This window comes from Carassius auratus, unplaced genomic scaffold (genome assembly GCF_003368295.1).
Source record: "Carassius auratus strain Wakin unplaced genomic scaffold, ASM336829v1 scaf_tig00012155, whole genome shotgun sequence".
Classification (NCBI taxonomy): Eukaryota; Metazoa; Chordata; class Actinopteri; order Cypriniformes; family Cyprinidae; genus Carassius; species Carassius auratus.
The window spans coordinates 188,952-213,502 of NW_020524264.1; the positions used below are offsets into that span (position 1 = coordinate 188,952).

General features: G+C 35.5%; 1 long non-coding RNA gene and 1 pseudogene across 1 annotated transcript; both read left to right on the forward strand.

Annotated features, from left to right (window-relative positions):
* Positions 1 to 647: 647 nt before the first annotated feature.
* LOC113073450 (uncharacterized) lies at positions 648 to 4,281 on the forward strand. The gene is made up of 5 exons (XR_003280500.1): positions 648 to 669; positions 1,174 to 1,316; positions 1,617 to 1,747; positions 1,837 to 1,899; positions 4,030 to 4,281. It is a non-coding gene; the product is annotated as an uncharacterized LOC113073450 (long non-coding RNA).
* Positions 4,282 to 4,451: 170 nt separating this feature from the next.
* Positions 4,452 to 24,551, forward strand: LOC113073457 (centrosomal protein of 104 kDa-like; annotated as a pseudogene).

Consider the following 24,551-nt stretch of genomic DNA (forward strand, 5'->3'; position numbering starts at 1 on the left):
CGGTTTTTCATCCAATTCCTATGACAATTTATTTAACTTAATTAGGCGTTGGATTTGGAATTTAGGATTGTCATATTTCATATTTTAATACTAATATTTTACAAATCGTCTTAGGGTAACTCTCCCATTTTTAACCAGAACCATTATTAATGACTACAAGAACCAGCATCCTTTCCTTTTCGATAGAGACTGGACTTTTGATTCACTAAAGTGACTCGAATCTTTTGAATCAGTTCATCTAAAAGATTCTTTAATCGATTCTTTCTTTTGCTTGCGTCGTGGGCCAGTAGGTGGCGAAATAGACATTAAAATAATTATTCAATGTGTATATTATATACATAATAATTTAAATACATAATTTAGAAAAATAAAATAATATGATTAATATAATTAAAATAAATATAAAATTCAGCATGTGATGGAAGTTTATAAAATGTTTTACCTAATTTCTCGTCCCACTGTGCATCTACAAAGAATTTTGGCCGTACACACTTATATGAAGATAGAATACAATAAACTATTAAGAAATGTGTGAATTAAATAGAAAAAAGAATGTAGAATATAGAACAAGGATAGAAGATTCATTCAAAAACACCGGATTCTTTCAAGAACGAACGAAACACTCGCGCATGCGCACACGATTCAGTTGTAAGCAACTGCTGTATCTGGGTAAACAACTTATTTGTCGAAATTGTATCTGCCAATTAGTGAATAATAGTACTACTCTAAGAATGAGTGAGCGTTATATGATTAACGTGTGGTTTGTGATTAAAATCCTTAATGCTGTTTTTGAAGAGTAATTGATGTTACTGTTTAGTTGATTGCACGCTAACGCTAAATACTTCTTTTTAATACGCGGCAAAACTCTGAATACATGTACAATATTTAAATGCAGACTTAGCTGAAATTACAGTGTTACAACAAGTAGCTACCTATGTGGTAGTAATGTGGATTTAAATAGTTTCACCTAGCATTGCTGCTGTTTAATTAATTGTTAATTTGAACAAGCATTTTTTATGATATTCTAGAGATATTTATGTACTCTTAAGCATATTTCATAAACGACATTACTCTTATGTGAAGGAATGTTGCCAATTTACAGGTTCTTTCTGTATAATTTATGTTACAGTGCTGGTGCTTTGTGATATTAAACTTTGTGTATTGTTCATACAGTATGCCATACCCATCAGAACTCAGGTAAGGATGCCTCATAAGATAGGCTTCACTGTGATCAGCTGGTCTGGGAATGAAGGAAACGACATTGCCAAATATCTGATGGTCCACGCGCCCACTGTCAGTGGCTGGAGATCCACCAGGTAAATTAATTGTATAATATTTATGCTAACTGTTCATTGTTGCTTTTACCAAAGATTACATTCTGAAATACTTTTTTTAGGAATATTTTTTCTAATGATTGTGTGTAGGTTCTGTCCATTCCTCTTAGAAAATTATATTGCAGTTGGTTGAGAGATGTCGCATCCGGAAACTCCAGCTACTGGCCCATCAGTACCTGATCCCATCCAAGATCGACTTCCACATTGGAGATAGACTGCTGTTCAAAGTGCTGTGAAATGTTTTTGCTGAACTAACTGTGTTGAGTGTAATGTGTTGTCTAGGCATGTGTCCCTCTCTGACAACGTGAAGACTGGAGAGAGAGCTGAAGTCTGTTCATGTTGATGCTGTTGGGTCTTACTTAAAGCTCACTTTTCACAGAAACCATGTTAATCAATACAGCATCTACAATCAGGTACAAACAGATTCATGTGGGAAATTAGGGATGATTTGTTTATTGTAGTGTCACATCAATGTTATAACACATTCTTTCCTAAATTCTAGGTTGCATTGGTGGCCATAAATATTTTGGGTGACTCTGTGGATGGACATGAAATGGGGATGGAAGTAAGTAACTTTTCAGTTTATGGAATTGTTCTCTTCACATCCTCTAGATGGCAATGGATTTCTGTTGAGCATGTTTCTGTATCAGATTTAGAATGGCGCTAACAAACAAGTTTAAAATACTAATTTCATCTGTTTTCTTAACTGTGGTTTGTTCAGTCATTGTATTCACCAGAGACTATAACAGATGTTGGAATAATTCCTCAGTCTTTGGCTGAGCAGTTGGAGCAGTGTTGTTCATCATTCAGAACTGAATCGGAAATACTTTTGAAATTGTAGTTCTGCTCCCAAACTTGAATTATTGCTGATAGCAGGATGTTGATTTTAATTTAAATTTAATCACATTTTATATAAATTTAGCTAAATGAATCTGTTATCTTAAAATATAATTTACTTGAAGTACCCCTTGGTGTTTTAATAGTGTTAATATTCTGAAAATATATTTCATTTATGTTTTGGTTTTGTAAGGTAAAATTAAGATTTGGAGTTTATCATTTAAATAGTATAAGGTAAAAATATGTCTTGTAAGTTAAAACGAACCAGCCCTTTCTTGGCACAAAACACGCAGTGTTGTTTTGGACTAAGGAAATTCCTGTGAATTGAAAGACAGTTTTAAAATTCAGTTTTGCCTAGCATCGATTTGGAAGCTTCTCATACTATCCACTGGATGGAGCAGAACTCATCTAAATGCCTGTATGCATGCATCAGTTTTTTTTTGACTTTAAGTTTAAATAATAATTCCAAATTTCAGTAGTCTTACAGCAATATTTTTGTGTTGTGGTTCTTGAGCAGGTCAGTGTTTTATGTGGATCTGTGTAATGTGAGTCTGAGCTCCATAAGCACAGCTGAGCTTCAGATCAGATCACTCATCAATATATCCTATTCGCTTTATCCCACTACCCCCTGCTTTCTTTCTCATGCTCTCTTTCTCCTCTTACCTTGTCTCACCTTGTCTCCCCCCCTTTTTTCCTCCACGACTTCCTCTCTCTCTCTCGTCCTCTCCCACCTTGCTAACAATCTCTGCATTGTTAATCTCTAATCCCTCTCTCTCTGTCCAGGCTGCAGGCTCTTTGTGTTATCTAGGACTCTAGTGATAATACGATTTGGTTCACAGGCAGAAATCAAGATTTTTAACCTTGAAATTAATAGCCGAAAGACATTTGATTCAAAGGATGTTGTTTTTAGGCTATTAAATTCAGAAACATTTATAAGTATACTATGTACACTACTGTTCAACAATTTGAGGTCAGTTAGCTTTTTTATGTTTTTCAAAGATGTTTCTTACGCTTACCAAGGCTGCATTTATTTTTTGGAAAAACACTGGAGCAATTGTGAATGTTATTACAGTTTACGAATTACTCTTTTGTATTTTAATACGTTTAAAGTCATTTATTTGATGGCAGAACAGAATTTTCAGCATAATTACTCCAGTCTTCACTGTCAAATGGTCCTTCAGAGATCATTCTTATATACTTGATTTGGTGCTTAAACATTTCCTATTATTATCAATGTCAAAAACTCACTTATTTGCCACTTTTAATAAATTGAATGCATCCTTTCTGAATAAAAGCATTCGTTACTTTTAAAACTGACCCCTGTTCAAACACTTTTTTTTTCTTTGCAATAACATTAAGCCAATTTGTTGTTTTTGTCCCAGCTAAGCAGAGATCAGCTGATTGATCAATATCTAAACAACAGCCAGCACAGCTCAGCTTTAGATGGCACATACACCTGGTAAAAACGGAAGTTACATTGCATTACATTAAATTTGTGCATGCAGGCTTCTGTCTTTCTCTTTTGTTTACTCTTGTTATCTTGCAGGCTCTAAAGTTATAAATGTGATTCTTTCTCGCCACTCGATGACTTGGGCAAAAAAATCAAGCAAGCTATTGCAGACCTGCAAAAGGTTATTAGATTTTCCTTATTTGTCAGACACATCTTTGTTTGCACATGTAGTTTAATAATCATTTTACACACTGGCGTGGTGAAGCTGGAATCGAGATGGTTGAAATGCATCCAGGTGTATTCTAATAGAGCTGTAACGTTCCTTTAGTTACCTGTTGATTTTAGCCTGACAGTAATTACTAAGCACTAAGCAAAAATTTTTTTCTAATTTTCTCTATTTCTTTTTAGGTGGGCGAGCGTTTGGGCTTGTATGATGTAGAGAAACACAGTGCCATAAAACGAGAGGACTATGACACAGCCAAGCAGAAAAAGGAAAAAAAATGGAAGTTTACAGGCTCAAAGTCTACAAACAGCTGGAGGTCCTTGACCTGCTGGACATCAGTCAGGTGAGCATCCATCCGTTCATCTGTCCACATATACACTAATGTTCAAAATTTTGGGTTCAATAAGATTTTAAATAAGTAAAGAAAATAAATACTTTTATTCATTGAGGATGCATTAAATTGATCAAAAGTGACAGTAAAGGTATTTGCAATGTTACAAAAAAATGATTCGAGCATTCTGTTAATCAAAGAATCCTTTTAAAAAGAATCATGGTTACCACAAAAATATTAAGGAGCACACTGATAATAAGGAATGTTTCTTAAACACAAAATCAGCATATTAGAATGATATCTGAGGGAACGTGTCACACTGAAGACTTGAGTATTGGCTGCTGAAAATATATATTCCTGTGAAAATATTCCTGTATGCCTCTCTAAATTTCTTCTCCTGCGATAAATGCATGAATAATGCATCTCTTGTGTTGTGAGGGCCTCCAGCTCCAGTGAGATTAGTACTGTGATATGACAGTTTCCCAGCTGAATAGTGATTGTGCTGGTTCTCCTGAGATCAGCTGCTCGCTTTTTACTCGTCTGAAGCCAAGAGACATATATATACAGCAGACAATAAATGACTCAGACATTAACCGAGCTTTCAATCTCTGATTTTCCCTCTCTACGTTTTGGGACACGGAAAGAGACGTCCTCATCCAGCAGACTCACCCAGGAAGAGAAGACAGAGGCAACATGTGGAGAAGACAAATGAGCAGGACACTTCAAAAACCGCTTGCCCCAAATATACAGTCGCCCCAACACCCCTCGCTCCTCCTCACGTCCCCAAGCTAGATGTAAGTCTTGATGTACACAGAATAAATACAGAAACATAATGATTTTATTGTTCTAATGCATTACTGGTGTCCCCTTTTTTCTTGTTCATTATTATATCTTATCAGAAATGCTTGTTTCAAGGATAAGTTCTGCTGTAATCCTTAGTCTCCCATGACGAAACACTGCTTCTGTTTCTTTCCACCGATGTAGCTCATTCTTCACTTACACAAGGCTCTTTGTAGATTCATTATCTAAACGTGTGTGGCTTAACATACTTGTCAGGGATTTGCATTAGCCAGAGAGTTTTACGTTTCAAGATTTAATTAAAGGGTCTAATGGTGAAGTGTGCAATTTTTGTGCTACTACCGTAGTACAGTCCTAAACCATGCCAGAGGTCGAAATGTTTACACACTTCTTGAAGACATTTTTTAACATTAAAATGAGGTCAGTATATATATATATATATATATATATATATATATATATATATATATCAGAGTTTCCGCTAGAAAAAAATGGTGAGGTTTCCTTTTCCGGACATTTTGACGATATGCCGGTCAAGTATCGCCTCTTAATTAGTCAAGGTGAGGAAAACTGGAGGCAGGCTATGTAACGTAAAAAATGACCTAATCAGGCGGCTGAATGCAACATGTTTATTAGCCTAACTTTCAAATAGACGAAAAAAAAAAACATATATAATAATTCATAAATGCACGCATAATTATCAGTGAACTTGATAAAAGTTGCAGATATGTTTTACATGCATGCACAAACAAATGCCTTTCAACTTATGTGTGCAAAATTCAGAATGAAATGAATGTGCAGCAATTTGTACAAATAGAGATTCTAGGTCTACTATACATGTTGTAGCCATTAAATAAGCTTATTTAGTTTAATATTTGTTAAAATATTATAATGTTATTTTTTAATTTATGTTGATTATGAAAAGTGAACCGCACGAGTAAGATAAGATGCGCAATATCGAGAGACATGGAGCGAGTCAGACATGATTTTGACCACTTAATTAAGTTTTGTTTAGTAGAAATACTTTTTTGAAGTGAATTTCGTTTTGTATAAATTGTATCTTAATTTTAATAATTTTTTTATCAACCAATTGCCTGGATTTAATACATAAGAAGCAAATATAGCAGACGACAGGCCTAATCATGCAGGCGCCCTCGCGGCCACTTGCATTGCTAGTGAACTGGAGTGCATCTCATCCTAATTTAACGAAACTCAGCGTAGGCCTCACAGACATGAAATATATCTTAAGAAAGCTTGAAATGTCTTTTGAACAATTTAAAACGAATTTTTTTTTTACCTATGCTAATTACACATTAAATTCAGGTAGGCTACTGAGTCGCTGTCCTCAGTGCCCAGAAAAGCGCTGAAACAGAGATGAAAGGGGAACCCGTTTTTATTTATTTATTTATTTTTTTGGCTTATTTTAGGGGGCGGGATTATTAGGCAATTATATTCGGACAATTTGACCGGAGAGATTTAATTTTGTCGGACATTTCATTTTTTTTCCGGCCAATGTCCGGCAATTACCGGACAACGGAAACCCTGATATATATATATATATATATATATATATATATATATATATATATATATATATATATATATATATATATATATATATATATACACACATATATATATACACACATATATATATACACACATATATATATATATATATATATATATATATATATATATATATATATATATATATATATATATATATATGTATGTATATGTGATATATTATATATAGCATATATAGTAATTAATTGTTTTGTGAAGAAAAGTGGTGGTAAAGGCATTTCTAATAATAAGGAAGACTTCCTTTTCAAATAAATGCTTTCTATGCATTTAAGAATCCTAAAAAAGATTTTTTTATTTATATTTAAGAATATAATTATCAAGGGGTTATTTGACTGTGTCAGATGACTTAGACATTCTTAGTGGACCTTTAATTTTCGTTCTTATGGAGGTCATTCTGTTAAAAATCATTGAAATAACACGTAAGATGAGAACACAGATAGAGATTGGAAATGGCTGGTTGGTTGTGGATCTATGCTTCCCGTGTGAAATAAACCCTCAACAGTAAAGTATTTATATTTCTGCTTGTGACAGAATGTGCAAAAATTATGGGGCCTCGGGACAACCAGAACCGTTAACAGAGAAAGCTCAGAGAGAGGCCAGTCTTCCCGTCGACATCTATGGAGAAAGTCTGGTGAGACACCCAACATTTACAGCCTCCAGTCGGTTGATTTTATCCGAGTATTTACAAACCAGGTCTAAATTATTTGTTTGCAAATCATACATGTCTGATTCACAAGTTGGAAAAAGTCTAGTTGGTTTGGAACAACATGAAGTTTAGTTAAATATTGCAGAATTGAAGGTTTTGGGGGAATTATCCCTTTAAGTATTTAACAGTTCACTGTAATGTCCATCTATAACTGTTGTTTACTGTCTCACAGCACTAGGCAAACTCTACATGACAAAGGTCAAATGGTCAGCTTGTGTATTCTGTTTGCGTGCTGTTTGTGGAATGTGCTCCTCACTTTCTCTTTCTCAGTCTTTCTCTCTAAGGTGGCAGGGGCCTTTTCCAAGACGTGGTCCTACAGGGAGGATGCTTTGCTGGCAGTCTACAAGAAACTGATGGAGGTTCCACCTGGAACCCCAAAAGCAGAACTGCGGAGCATGACGAGAGCAGCTGTGTTCCTCTGCAAGAAAGCTCTCACAGATAAAGTGTCATCTGTACGAGAACTCCCACTCTTATCTTTATTTTGCCCAGTCTTTTTCTCCGATTTTATCACCCCCTTCTATTATTTCTCAGCCTCTCCTAGTCTCTTTCTTACTATGACCCTCTCTTTCTAATTTCTCTCATGTTCCCATCCTTTCAATTTGGTTTCAGACTGAAGACAGAATGGCACCATCTGCACGACTGATACTGTAGTTGTAACTGTTTAGCAGGTGTCCTGTTCTGTCTAGTATTGTGGATTATCTGTAGAAGTTACACAGCAACAAATGTAGCATAAATCTTAGCTTATCTCTCCCAAGGGGGAACTTAGCTTCAGGGAGACTGATAGAATGGATTTTCTGCTAAGAGCGGGTATGAGGGGGAGGAGATGGACAAAAATAGCACTCAAAATCACTGAATTAGAGAATGAATTGGTTTTAGAGAGTAACTTTACTGTGAATTGTAATATTAAAATTGTAAAAATTTTACAATCTGATCCTTTCTGATATAAGGGAAGCAACTGATTAAAATGAAAGATATACAAACCATCTACTAAAGGAAATATTTAAAACCTTTTTCCTTGTTGATAAATTTAGTATACAGTATTTGTTTTCTTTACTTCCTGCAGTGACATGTATGAAATATTCTTGACATTGATCAACCAAAACAAATTTTAGGATCACAGTCTGTAACTGTTTGTTATAAATGTGCATGAACAAAACAGATAAATATTATAGGCAAAAAAAAATCTAATAACATATATATTGAAATTTGAAAAAAAAAAAATATATATATTTTATAAATTTTATATATATATATATATATATATATGTATATATATATATATATATATATATATACATATATATATATATATATATATATATATATATATATATATATATATATATATATATATATATACATATATACATATATAAACTTCTAAAATATATATAATTAATTTTCAATTTCATTTCATTAAATTAAAATAATCAGTGTTGCATAACGTACATTTTGTATGTGTGGCTATTATAAAAGTAAAGTAATATAAGTAAATATAATATACTAATATAAAAGTATTATAAAAGTAGTTTTTTTTGTTCATATATTTTTTGCACTGACCTCAGGCTCTTACAGATCAAGGTTTTTTTTTTCAATTTGCCATGACATTGAGTTTAATGTGTATCTACGTTTAGCTGTTTTTTGCATGTAAATGGATCAATCTGCATTTAAAACGCATTCTCAAAGTGCATGGATATTTGTGGTTGTGTTGTTACAGCTGTTTTTTTTATTATCCTGTCAGTCCTTAGATAAATCACCCAGAGTAAAAGTCGTGGCCTTTAAGAGTTTCATTCTAAACTGTTCTAAATGGTTGCACTGAGAGTCTGAACAATGTGCCCACTACTGGACACATTCCAGTGACCCCCTCACCACGGTTGTTTGGCTAAACTAACACAGCACAGCATTTAACTGTGTGCTTTAGCTGACCTGTTGGCGTTACTTTGCGCCATGTGTTGCTGTAAAGATTTTAGGCGGTTTCTTAAATGGCTTCTATGTTTAATTGCACCTTAAAACCGAAATTCTGAGAAATTATTTTTCCAGATGGTTGTAAAATAGAATGTTAATAGAATGCAGTGTTAATGAATACATTTTAAAATATAATATTCTCTATTTTTCTTTGGTTACATGGTCATTTATAATGGGTACACAGAAGCAGTTTTTTATAAGCACCATATAGACTCTAAATATAAACCTTGCATATGAATTTTAATGTGTAAAGTAATAACTGTCTCTATTTGTTTAGCATTTTAAGTGTTTCTTGCATCTCTGAATCTGTTTCGAATGATTCTGAGTGAGTTTATTCCCAACCACCAGCTGGGCAAATCTGAGATCAGTCACTGTGTGGAACAGACTTGGAATAATCTGCACTCCGGGACCAGAGAATCAACCCAAAGACTGAGAACGCTAGCTATTACCTTCATACAGGTCAGTAGACTTTTGAAACACTTTATCTTTATACATCTGCAATGAAGCAACTCCTGGAGCTATTTGAGTCAACAGGAAAACATATCCAGTTGACAAGAAAAACTATTCTTAGCATGCCATGATGACCTGACTTGCTGACAATCTTCATAGATGACTGGGAGTGAATGTCTGAAAGACTGTCTCAAGGCATTATATAAGGTGAACTTTATAGTGAACTGGTCAAATATTTCTGGTTTTCTGTTAGCATGAATAGATATCTTATCTTTTACCGTTACTCTACTATAAAATTTCCTCATTTCAATCTGCCAAATTTTTGTCTGATGCAATGTAATTTCAGAAACGAGTCTGGCCACAAAACACTTATAAAGGACTCATAAAGAGAGTTTTGTGGATTCCCATTAGTGCCAAAACTTTATATCACAGTATTTTTCAAAATGTTACCGGTTTCATTGTATATGAGGGTGTCACGTATCAAGCTCAGCGGACCGAACGTTTTCAATTAATTCCTATGGAAGTTGAGCTAAACGCTTTGGCGGTGCATTATGGGACTGAAAGACAAACTATGCTCATATTTCATTTTATAAATCCAAACAGTCAGTAAGCAACAGGTGCTTGGAAACGCTGTTTTGTATTCAAATAGTCTGCTGCGGTATGGCCAATTGAAAGCCCCTCACTGCACAAAACAAGAAGCCGAGAGAGGCGACACTGCGCAGGATGAGTCAGACCTTGCACTCATGGGGCAGTACTTGCGACATCTTCCAACTGAGCCAGTGTGTGAGAGACGTGGGAGCCTGATGGCAGCAGGCGGTTGATATTTGTGGCAGTCAATGTGTATATTTTGGAAGAGTTCCTCTGTGTCATCACGTTCTACTGCTTCAATTTCAGAACTTTCATGCTTAGTTAAGAATACAGCTGTTCCCTCACCACAGTGCAACAGTGAAAAGAAGCCCCTCTCAAACAGTGTCACTTTCCGAATGTTATTTAAATGACATAGACTGGTATTGCGGTATTAAAAAAATTAATATAATAAGGAACATAAACACCTGTGTTTGGAATGAACTGGTATACCTCCTAGCACTACTTCCCATCCATACCTATTAGCTATGTGAGCTTCTACATTGTATTGTAGTCCTAAAAGTTGACAAAATGGTCTTTTAGCAGGGACAGCTAGTCGTTAAAATTTTTATTTTAGTAAAAAATATTCAAGGGCATATATTACATTTTTATCCAATTCAGTGTTCTCTAAAATAAAATAAAAAGTAGTCAGTTACTGACCACATTTAGAATATGGTGACATGCCAATCAGCTAATCAACTCAAAACACCTGCAAAGGTTTCTCTCTCTCAGTTTGGTTCACTAGGCTACACAATCATGGGGAAGACTGCTGATCTGACAGTTGTCCAGAAGACAATCATTGACACCCTTCACAAGGAGGGTAAGCCACAAACATTCATTGCCAAAGAATCTGGCCATTCACAGAGTGCTGTATCCAAGCATGTTAACAGAAAGTTGTGTGGAAGGAAAAAGTGTGGAAGAAAAAGATGCACAACCAACCGAGAGAACCTCAGCCTTATGAAGATTGTCAAGCAAAATCGATTCAAGAATTTGAGTGAACTTCACATGGAATGAACTGAGGCCGGGGTCAAGGCATCAATAGCCACCACACATAGACGTGTCAAGGAATTTGGCTACAGTTGTCGTATTCCTCTTGTTAAGCCACTCCTGAACCACAGACAACGTCAGAAGTGTCTTACCTGGGCTAAGGAGAAGAACTGGACTATTGCCAAAGTCCTCTTTGTTTTGTATATCATTTGGAAACCTAGGTCCTAGAGTCTGGGGGAAGGGTGGAGAAGCTCATAGCTTGAAGTCCAGTGTTAAGTTTCCATAGTCTGTGATGATTTTGGGTGCAATGTCATCTGCTGGTGTTGGTTCATTGTGTTTTTTGAAAACCAAAGTCACTGCACCCATTTACCAAGACATTTTGGAGCACTTCCTGCTTCCTTCTGCTCACCAGCTTTTTGAAGATGCTGATTTAATTTTCCAGCAGCATTTGGCACCTGCCCACACTGCCAAAAGCACAAAAAGTTGGTTAAATGACCATGGTGTTGATGTGCTTGACTGGCCAGCAAACTCATCAGACCTGAAACCAATAGAGAATCTATGGGCTATTTTCAAGAGGAAAATGAGAAACAAGAGACCAAAAAATGCAGTAGAGCTGAAGGCCACTGTCAAAGAAACCTGGGCTTCCATACCACCGCAGCAGTGCCACAAACTGATCGCCTCCATGACACGCTGAATTAAGGCAGTGATTAAAGTAAAAGGAGCCCCTACCAAGTATTGAGTACAGTAAAATTACATACTTTCCAGAAATTCAATAAAAATGTTTTTTTTTTTATTGGTCTTATGAAGTATTCTAATTTGTTGAGATAGTGAATTGGTCGGTTTTTGTAAAAAAAATTGTTACATTCATAATTTATTGAGATGCACCTGTATGTTAATCTGACTACTGTTGACCCTTCTGTAGCTCCATTATAACTGTGCATGTAAATGTACTCTATTTTATACATACTAATAACCAGTGGTACAACCAAAGTGTAAAATGTTGCAAATTGTTTATAAGAAATATAAAATGCATACAGTATTTAAAAGGCTGTAGAATGTGACCCAGACAGATCAACTTGTTGTTCAGATAAATATGATGTGAAAGAAAGGCTGAGGTACCTTATCTTGTGAAAGTCATCATGCTCTTTATGTGATAAGGATGGGGCTGTTACAGGTTCCTGGAAAATTGATGTTTTAAAGTGGCCTGTGACTGACATTGTTTTGTGTTGGTTTTGGCTGTTGATTGACAGGTTGTGTCTTTCAGCGTTGTGTGGGAAAACTTTGTGGTATTTTGGACTGTATGAATAAAGACATTTGTGACTCATGCTTCTGGATGGTGGAAAAAGTAATCAAAGGGTCTTTGATTACTTTTTCCACCATCACTATCACAATTCACTATCTCAACACCTTTTTATGAATAATTTGATGATGTACTCTGATATCATTACTGTAGAATATTATAAATCATATACAATCCAATATTATGATAAATTATAATCACACATTATTGTTTAAAGTACTTAAAAAAATAATTCTCAACCCTTCTTCTAGAACTAACATAAAATCATTGACATCTTTTTTGTCTAAAAGGGCGTCCACAGTGACAAGAGTGACAGCAGCCATTGGCAGTGTATTTGGGTGTACCTGACTATTTGGCAAGATTTAGCCTAAGGCAAATGTTACTACCCTTTGTGTGAAGTTAAACCGTGATATATTCAATTGAATGGGTATAATTTGCACAACTCTCAAAAAAGTTCTAACAGCTGATATTGTATATTGTAGTAAAATCCAAGCCCTGCGGTCAAAAAAAAAAAAAAACTGCCTGAAGTGCTCAGAAATAGGATCGCATCAAGTCACACATCTTTGGAAGAGTTAAGAAAAATTCTGCTGCATTGAAGGTTCACATAAGCATGTGGTCTACGTTACCGTTAATGGAAGAAGTTTTGAACAACTAGGACTCTTAACTAGAGCTGGCCTCCTGGTCAAACTGAGCAATCCATGGAGAAGGGCTTTGGTTAGTGTGGTGACCTAGAACCTGATGGTCACTTTAGTTGAGCTCCATGATTATATGTAGAGATAGGAGAAATCTACAGAAGGACAAACATCACTGCAACACTCCAACGATCTGGGCTTTATGCCAGTTTGACAAGACTCAATCCTCTCCTAAGTGAAGACAAATGAAACACATTTTTAATATTTACTTAGCATTTGCAAAAACAAAACAAAAAAGACTGAGAGAAACAAGATTCTCTGGTCTGGTGTTTCTCAATTCCAACCATGTTTGGAGGAAACCACAAACTGCTCATCATCTGCACAACATAATCCCAAAAGTAAAGTGTAAAGTGTGCTGATAGCAGCCTCATGCTGGACTTGTCAGAGTAGAAGGAAAATTGAGATAGCCTTAATGAAAACCCAGTCAAGAGCATTAAGAATCTCAGACTTAGCACTCAGTTCCCCTCCCAGCAGGACAATTATTTACCAGTATACCAATATTGTTTTTGGTTTTTACTTTATCTTTTTGTGGTAAGATGCTCAGCAATTATAGTTATTATGCTGCCCACTAATAACAATAGAACAACTAGCAGTAAAAATGCTTATTACCAAATGTACAGCAACCTGCCATCTTCTATCCGGCAATAAAATCGCAGAAATATATATATTTTCAATATATTTTTGAGAATTTATAAGTGAGTTAGAAAACGTTTGTTTTATAACTATAACTTGTTGCATGTTAATTTTGGCAGGAAATGGCTTTATTTAAGGTGGTGAGAGCTCTGCAGAGTGTTCCTGTGGAGCTTGTGAGGCCCGTGCAGAGCAGTTTACCCACTAGACTGGCGCTGATCAGACTGGAACTGCTGGAGAAGCTTCTAGAACAGCTGGGCACCAAGGAATCTGGCTTCACCCTCGACAACGTCATTCAGGTACTGGCCCAACTTCAACTATTTCTGAGATGATCTCACTGGGTGTCAACCCAGTGGCTTTCTCTTCTGTCTAGCTGTAAGCTTGAAGTTTAAAGAAGATTTTTTTAAGCTACAGCTTTAAAGTATTATGTTGCAAATATTCAAATGGCTGGTTAGATTTATTGATGATACATGAATGGTTATGTACTAGTCTGAGCGCACACACACCGACTGGCATTAGGTGCCTGCTGTGGTGGTGAATGTTTGCAGTTGGGTGCATGTACAAATCCAAACTATGCTTTAGCATCGAAGACCACACACACAAATATTTGATATTTGGGTTTTTAAGGCCAAAATATCACAAATGTAACTTTTCTGTTGGGATATGAAGGTTAATTTCATTCGCCCAACTTTCACTAAGATTCTTGAGGGCTTCATTAGACTGAAACAAAGTGGTCTTTGTATGACAGAGAGGGTGCAGTCGATCCTACGTAATGTCTGGTACCATTAGTTTCTTGAAAGGGCTCTTCTGACAGCCAGTTGCATATCCATGGCATAGTTTATGAAAATCATCCAAGCACTGTCTCATTCTAACTCTCTGTTCCAGCAGTTAGTTATACAAAGTGGTTAAGCTGTTAAAATTACAGTTCCTTAAGGTCTTATTTTCTCCAGGTTCTTGTTTAAAGACAGTGTTTTCTCTTTTTATTTAGTTTTTCTTTTACTACCTGTGCAGTTGAAAGTATATTTGCAATGCAAACTTGTGTCACTGTTGCAACAAAGACTGTGAAATTTCACTAGGATCTGCAAATTGCACGGTGAGGTTTCTGTCTATGTTCCAGCTGGGCTTTGTTATTTTAAAATAACAGCTTCTTCTGGTTTTGTTTGTTAGTTGGAAGGTTTAGGTCACCACACCTAGGTGGCCTGAAGTCTCCACATGGTTTAACTGGGTGGGTAATAGTATCATATCTGTTCTCAGGCAATGTTAGAGAGTAAATGATATATAATTAATATAATTACTAAACATTTAACAATACAGTTAGAAGTAATCTTTAATAAATATCAACATACACATCCACTTTTCATATTGTAATTTTATGTTTTTGTATGACCTAAATTCACTTGTAGAATATAAAATTATTGATTTGAGTTTTTAGTCTTTAGTGCCAAATTAGCTAAATAGTGGAAAATTTTAATATTGACTATTTATTGTTATTGGCCATAACATTACAATAATTATCATCTTATCTGTATTGGACAGAATTCTTATTTCATCATTAATACACGCTCATGTTATTTAAAACCTATATGATTTGAGTAGTCAAATGGTCCACTTGTTGACTTTAAAAAATAAAAAAAGATTTGCTGGTTATAGTACGTACGCTTGTGTTGTGTAGGTAAAAAGTCATAGAAGTTTGGAATAACTTAACAGACATTAACAGAATTTTTTTTTTTTTTACAATAATCAACAATGAATCAACCCCCTAAATGTCCTCTTAAATATTTATTGCGTCTTTCTGTTAGTTTGGTCTGTTTGTTGATGATCTCCCATGAAATGGTTGCTGTAGGTTACATGCAGGGATGGCTGCTAAATGCCTTCTGCCTGCTGGTTTCCTAGGAGATGAGATGGGCTTCAGGGCACAGCAGAGAAGCGATTGGGTTTCCTGTAATTAAAATGAGAGATCCAGAGCCTAGGGGCAGATGAATGGGATCTGTGTATAGAGAACGTAAAAGAGAAAGTGAGGGGCAAATACTGTGACTATAATAATAATAATAATAATAAACTTTATTTTATAAAGCGCCTTTAAAAGCAGCTTCTCAAAGCGCTGAACATAATATAATCAATACAATAAACAACTAAACTAAATCAGCAAGCAAATGCAAGTTTGAAAAAATAAGTCTTAATTGAATTTTAAAAACATCATAATTCTGAGCATCCCTAAGTTCAAGAGGCAGAGAATTCCAAAGGACAGGAGCATAGAAAGAGAAAGCCTTATCACCCATAGATCTTAGATGTGTTTGAGGAACAACCAACAAGTTTGACTGAGAGGAATGCAATCTACGACCAGGAATGTATGGGTGTAACATACATTCTGTAAGGTAATGTGGTGCCGGTCCATGTAATGCTTACTAATGCAAATGTTTTACAGAATGTAACTACAAATATATGTAACTAAAATATATTATTCATATTTAAAACAGTGCTGCTTAATATTTTTTAGAAGCCATGTTAAATAAAAATCAGTATTCTAGATGAATAAAATAATCCTTATGAAAAAAGTATTCAACTCTTTTAAACAAACAAACTAAAAAATAAAAAAATAAAAAGCTGACCCCAAAGCTTTAACAGTAGTGCATATTCTAAAATCACTTGATTTTATGTAAATACATTCATAATTAAATATATTTGTGTGTGATATATGTTGTGTTAGTTTCTGGCAGGTGGATTGGAGCACAGCGCTGCCTCAGTGTGGGAACTCTCTGTGAGAGTCATCCAGGCTTTACTTTGTACCATCTTCATGGAAAAGCAGTATTTAATTTTCTGCCACCTGATGACACCAGCACACGTAAAAACATCCTCTACAAGAACCTTTTTTGACTCACTCACCAAGAGGTCAGTGTAGGTTGTGTGGTCAGAGGTGGCCTATTGTATTTCTTCTGTTTTGTTTTTAATGCTCTCACAATATAATCTTCTTCACACCTGGTGTTAAAGAGGTCATATGATGCGTTTAATATTTTTCCTTTCTCTTTGTAGTGTTACAAGCTCTTGGTGCATAAAGAAGATCTGTAAAGTTCCAAAGACTTAAGTCTCAAATCCAAAGAGATATTCTTTATCAAAGTTAAGACTCTGCTACGCCCCCCAAAACAGCTCGTTCTAACAAACCCCACATCTCTATTTCATTATGTGAAAATATTTGCGTAATCCTGCCCAAATGTTCACGCAATGAAAGAAGCCGTGGTTTCAGTAACCACAGTTAGTGCTGATGCACCCATGTCAGGGTGTGTATTTTTTTTGCTGTGTATTTTTAGGCACAAGCAAAAGCACTTTATTTGGTCTTCAGAAAGTAGATGCAAGTAGAGAGAAGGTAATTCTGACTTTTTCTACGACAATCTGGTGCTTCTGAATCAGTTACTGTATGTATGTTTTGTTATTAGTTTAAGTATTTAAACTACTACTATTTATTGCTACTGACTGTTCAAATGTGGAGTTTTGCGCGTTGTGTGTGTGTGTGTGTGTGTGAGAGAGAGAGGGTCACACAGTGGAGTCGTCTGTCTAAACCGTCCGTGGCTTGTGTACTGCAAACACATACAAGTTTTATCGCTATGTCTGTCATACATACTTCCCCTTTCGAGCTTGAGACGCGTTTGAGAAAGGCGGGAAATAGAGGACCTACAATAATGTACAGTATTTGAAAAATAATGTGTTTTTTGAACGTCAACATACAATATTCTGTTACACCAAATACAAAAAATAATGATCTTTAAAAAAGCATCATATGACGCCATTTAACATTTTCGTATATGAAAGTTGCATTTGCACCTCCTGGACTGAATGACTGTAGAGTGGATCGCTGTTAACACGTTTAGCCCTTCATCATCAAATGTGTGAATAGATTAATTCGTAAATGCATTAAGATGTGAATATGTTTTTTAGGAGAAAGTGAAGGACAATGCCAAAGTACCTGAGAAAAAAGCTGAGAAGTCGACCAAATCAGGTGTGTAAATTGGTGTATGTGTGTGCTGCCAACGCGATCTCATGTCCAGTTCGCATGTATTTTACAATGTGGCTAATTTGTATGAATTCTTACGGCCTCACTTGTGCGATTTTGTATGATTTGTCTAAACCTCAATGATGGTTAGGTTTAGGGGCAGGTCATTCATACGAATTTATACAAAATGGGGAACTCGTAAAATATGCACGATTTATCAAAAATCGTACGAATTCGAAACCTCGTAAAATATGTACAAATTGCCATGAAATCGGGTTGGTGCTGCTGAATCTTTGTGTACACTCAGTAAAGATAAACTCCTATGTAACTGTAGCAAACACTGCGAATCATGCACAAGCTACTCTTTTGGCCTGCAAGCTTTTTTGTTTTGTTTAAAGGCTTAACTTGTCAACATGTTCAATTGTCGAGTTGAAAGAATATAAAAGATCAAAAATATGTCTTGAGGCTTCCAGTCAAAATATCTGATGACACATGTTTTAAACTTAACCTGCCGTATGATACTTAACCTCACATATGAACCAGAACCTACTGTAGGCAAACCAGCTATAGTCACATAAAGTATATATTTATTTCTGTCTTTAAGCTGGATGCATGTATGCCCTTCTTTGTATTCGCTTGTCATTTTAGTCAAATGATAAAAACAGTGAGAACCAGACCATTATGCTCTCATTATTCACTCTGAAGCAGGCATCGCATTGCACTTCCTCAAAACCAAATAATATGCCTGTAGTTGCCAACCAACCTCCCTGTTTGTGAAGCCTACTTAACCCTCAGTTTCTGTTTGGTAACCAAGAGAGGCCAGTTTAATAGCTTGAAAATATATATTTAACATTGAACCATCAGAATGATTGTTATCAATTAAACTTTAAATGAAAACTGAAAAAGCTCATTCATATTTTAGTAAATAGCACAATATTATATAAGTAATATTAAAATAACACTGGAACATGATTGCAAACCTCAAACAGGAAATTCAGTCTGAGCAGAGTGCAATGGTTAATTATGTTTCCCTTGGTTTCAGCAGGTGTTAAGAAGATAAACCAGTCTGTTCCTGCTGATGCGAAAGAAGGCCAACCATCTGTAGCTAACTACTCAGACAAGTAAGGACTACTTCTTGACACTTCATTGACTTCCTCAACTAGGCAGTTTGTAATTCTCCCAGTCTGTGGAATCTCAATTTGTGAGTTTCTGATTCAGTGCCAACTTGGCAAAGTCAAGTCTTGTGTAGCTGTTATAAATGCACTAATATTATCTCACCAAGGCATCTGGAAAGGGATAGCATAATGTGCAGTGTTAATAGGCTCTCATTTAATGAGTTTCTCTTTGTACTGCTGGGAAAACATCTTAATAGCATGTTGAGTGAGAAATGAAAGATCAGATCAGACTTGATGCAGGTGCTGTTTTGTCTAGTCTGGGTATTTTCTGTGGAGAAAGAGTCATTTACTGAGGATGGACTCGACCTGCACTACTGGAAACACTGCCCGATGCTGCAGCACTGTGTTCAATTAAGACAGGTGCACACACACCCAAGCACATGGCTGACATATTTCAAAATAATTCATATTGGTTTAACTACATCTCAGTTTGCAAAGTGTGCTAATGCATTTGTTTGTGCATTTGTTAGGTGGTGGAGATTGCGAGCCTGACTGAGTGTGAGCGGAAGGGAGATTTCACCCAGTGTCCTCTCTGCTCCGAAGCTCTCACCCGAGATAAGCAACTGAACATGAAAGAGCTGCTTGCAATCGTGAGTCTTGGTGTGGTTGCACAGTATTTTTATTCCATGCTCATCCAGAAACCACAGTCAGTGCTGTTACAAATGTGATACCAGGGGACAAAATGAACAAATACTAGGAAAGGATTTTGTCCTTACAATGGTGTCAGTTTTCCTTGCACATTTGTGATGAACACTGCAGCTTATTGAGTCATTTGCTACATCAGAAACTAGCTCAGACAATTATGTGTTTTCCTCCTATATGCATGTTGACAGTGTTGGATCAGGAATGAATAGACAGGAAGTCCGGGTGGAGATGAAGAGTCTTTTATTAATGTTGCTTACTTCCCTCTATGCCTGCCCAAGTATTGGGATACGTCCCAGTTCCTGGGTGCATCATATACTTGTTTATCAGTTCTTGACAAAAATAAAGGAGGTAGTTCAGTCTTGCTTTTATGTGGCACAGTATAAGAAGACTGAAGACTGAAGACTTTGCTTTTATGTGGCACAGTATAAGAAGACTGAAGACTGAAAATACTAAAAGCATGTATGTTCCCACATCAAGTTAATTAGAGGAATATTTTATATTCCATGTCCCCACATGTATTTCTTAAAAAAATAATATATATATATATATATATATATATATATATATATATATATATATATATATATATATATATATATAAATGTTGTAAGTTTATTTAAACATTTGTATTATTTTATAGTTCCCAAATAATATCTATATATCGAATGATATAATATGGAACTTTTTTTTACTTGCTTTCTTTAACTTGCATTTGGTGTTTGGCGAGTGTTCATTTTGGTCCCTTTGTGTCACACTCTTATACCTAAAAAGAAGATAAGACATTACACTCTATCATCAGATCTGCTAATCCATATGAAGGTCACTACAAATCATCCACATTTCACACCTGCAGATTTATTGTGTTATTTCTATTTAAGAGAAATTTCCGCATTATTTGTTTGGGAAAGAGTGAAAACAGTTTTGGTTCCTGGTGATGGATTTATTATTTTGTTATTTTTGTCAGCACCAACTTCTGGAGAAAATTGTAATCACTCTGCCATGAAAACTTCGCCTCAGGAGAGGAGGTGAGATCACACACAAACACACCTATAAGGTGCCATTAACAACAAAATAATAAAGAAAAACACCTGGTGCACAAATGCAGTCTGCCACAACAGTAGCTGTAAAATAATTTTAATATCCATCATAAATAACTTGAAAAGTTCTTGTTACACTCGGTTTGGTTCTCTGTTGTACGTCATACAGATGAGCTCATGACTGCGACTGACGCTGGAAAGGTTTTCACTCGAGAATACTTTACCTCTCAGCTCTGAAAAGTCACCTGGAGTAACACCTCCAGCTGACAAACAATGTTTTAAGTATTCAGCGTTGTATGAATGATGCCTCACGTCATGTACCACACAAACTCATACACTATCCAATTTGTCATAAACCTGTTTTTGCAAGGGTTACACTGTGCCTGAAATACAGTGTTAGCATTGTTTTGAAACCATGAAAATATGGGCAATCTTGTTTTGATAAAGAGAATGATATAAATATAAATTATACAAGTAAAATATATATACATACAAATATTTATATTTTTGATTTATACATATTTGTGTGTATTTATATATACGTAATAAATATACACAATGCACACACATATATAGTATGTAAACAGACTTTTATTTTGAATTTGATTCATAGGGATTAATCATTTTACAGCCCTAGTATCAGCACAGGGTACTGTTACTTTAGTATTTTTTAATACTATTATAGTGTTTATTAATATTTGGAATTGGGTTTTATTTTTATATTTTCAGTTTTGGAAGGACTTAGTACTTTAATGTTTTGTCATTTATATTTTTGTAATATTTCTGTTTAGCTTTATATTTCCAAAACAAAATTCAGTTAATGATTTTAATTTACAATAACAACAACGGTTTAGGGAATGGATAAGTTGTTACTGACTTTGACTGGAAACACATTGAATCTGAAATGTCACGAATAGCAGAACATCACTAGATATGATGTAAGGGTTTTCCAGTGTGTAAGATTGTGTTTCTAAGGTTTAGGAATGTAAAAACACTCATTGAGACTAAAACCAGCTCCATAGGTAGAGATTATTTACATGAGCACCCATGATGATGAGTGAATAACTTCAGTATTTAGTGAGCATTAAAATCTCACACACAGATGTTCCTCATACAGCAGTGTAACAGTGCACGTCTTGTATTTGAAGGGCTGGAAGTCTCACCTCATGGGAACTGAGGGATGCAAACAGAACTCACGGAGGAGAGCGGTACAGCAGAGCACTCTCTCACATGCACAAGGTGATCATTCATCTCCTTTGGCCTCAATAAGACCTTTACAACCCCACACTGTCCCCTACTGCCCCACATTGCCCCATAAAGCCCCTATAGATCCCAACTGCCCTACACAGCTTCCACAACGTACAAATCTGCCCCACGTGACCTCAAAGAGTCCCACAATGCCCCATCCTCCACACACTGCCTCTGAATAGACTGTTCAGTAAAGTATTATTTTGAATACTGTTTACTTTGGTTAAATTATATAGCATTGCACAATGCATTTCTCATTAACTCCTCAGGTGTTTGTGTGTTGCCTTCAGGAAAAACAGGCAGTACAGCTATAGCTAAAACAACAATGGTCATATCCGAGCCCAAGGCTCCAGGGCTGAGCAGAGGCAGTCGCATCCCTGCTCCAGCTTCCAGGATCAACAGACGCTCCAGACTTTAAGCCACCGACTACAACAGGCATAGCACACAGACTACATGCTAACTCTAGTACCTTTGCTGAATCTCCTGTGAGAGAGAAAAAACACAAATCTACTTTATATCAGGTTTCAAATAATGCATTATTGCACTTTTATTGCTGTACTGATTTAGAAATATCCCTGTAGGACAGCATCATTATTTAAAGCACACATTATTATTTACCCATAAATGAATGTAAAATATCTGAAATGTGTGTGTGTGTGTGTGTGTGTGTGTGTGAACAAAAATACTTTTTTTAAATGCTGAAAAACAGGTTTATAAGCAGATAACGCAGTTTGTATTTAACTCTGTTTACCATTTCAGGTAAATCACCTGGATTTTTTTGTTATCTAATTGAGAATTTTATGTTTTATGTTGTTTTATACTTGTTTGTTTAGTGTGTGTGTGTGTGTGGTGTGCGGTGTGCAGTATGTGAACATTTTTATGATTGTAGCACTTTTATATTTGGTGGGTTTTAAAGCATCGTTAGCAGCACAGCCAAACATACAAAAGTAGCCTTTTGAAAAGAAAGCAAAAATTCTGTTCAAGAGATTTGAACCTTAGATTCTTATTGTATCTGATTCAGATTAATGCACTTAAATTTCCAGCAGCAGCCACCTTGCAACGTTTAGTTTACAAACAAACCAAAATATTGTTTTTCTTGAAGAGAGCAAAGGTTCAAGTCGCAGAACTGCCTTGGTGCTTCTCAGAGACTTGGAACAGAGATGTTGCCAATACATGAAGCCACTGCTGAGAGAATAGAGTCATAAGGGATGAAGCTCTTAGACTATTATTTCATGTTTGGTCTTTGCATTTGCTTCAGTATTAGAGAAACTCTTGGCCTGTTTTGTTGGCACGTTACCAGTTTTGTCTAGTGTGTAATGTGTTAAATCACTGGGTATCATCTGCATCAAACTGCTGTCCTCCTGACTGTGTTAGAAATGAAATGCTTTAGTCCAGTTATGACAGAAGATATGAAACAACATAAAGGCAGTTTGAGTTGAATAGGATTATCATGTGCCTGAAAATTAGCCATAATGTCACTTTTTAAAGTATTTGCATATAGTGAAGACTGGTATGCAGTCCAGAATATTATGTGAGACGTGAGTCCAGGGACTTCAGGGAAGGAATTTTCAAGGTACAACCCAATAGGCTTTAACAGTATGCTATACCGGAATAAAACAAACCAGTTTAAAACTCTTGGAGTGATCGCAACACAGGCATTTCTTTTTAAGAATGTTTTCTAGTGTTGTGGCTGACAAAATGCATTGTCTGTTCCTTGTACAGCTCACTTCTGAGACATGCATTATATAAATAACAAAAATCAACCCATGCAGACACGATTCACTCATGTGACATGACTGAGATGTCTTATCTAATATTTAAATATCACTTATTTATCGATTTAAATAAAGCAACCTAAACAATTATTTCAGAGTGGATAGAGTGATCTGAAAGTGATCTGAAAGTGTCAATTTGTTTGCAGAGATGACTGACACATACCCAATAGTATTAATTTTTCAGGCAAAAGTATAAATATCTATACAATATAGATAATATATAGGTGAATATGGTAGAATATCATATATTGTTTGTTTCTTTTTTTTGTGGAGTAGAGCTTTTTTGTTGTTTGCTTTCATTTGGATATAATTTAATTATAGTAGCAGAATTAAGAGGCACAGCAGAGTCGTATCGTAGTAATCTGGAGGAGATGCCTGAAAATTTTTGGGAACCATAAATGAATTTACCAGCCAATTAGAAAGTACTTCATAGGTTCAGTCTTTAGTCTGGCTGCTTTCCATTTTCCTTAGGTGTGCAGTTCACAACTTTAATGTTGTCTGCACAGATTAAGCTTTTGCTCTTAGACATGCAATGAAGACAATTTAAAACATTCATGTGAAACAAGATGTATACTGATGGTAATTTGAATTGTCAGTCAGTACACATTATTTCAATGCCCCTCCGCTGTATGTGCATTGATATCAACAGAAGCTAATATTTGCTTTGTAGCTTGTTAGAAGCTGTTTTCATAAATATATTTGAAATTTAAATGTATTTGTCACATGCTTGTTTGTTTGATCTGTTAAAATACTCTAATGCAATAATGTA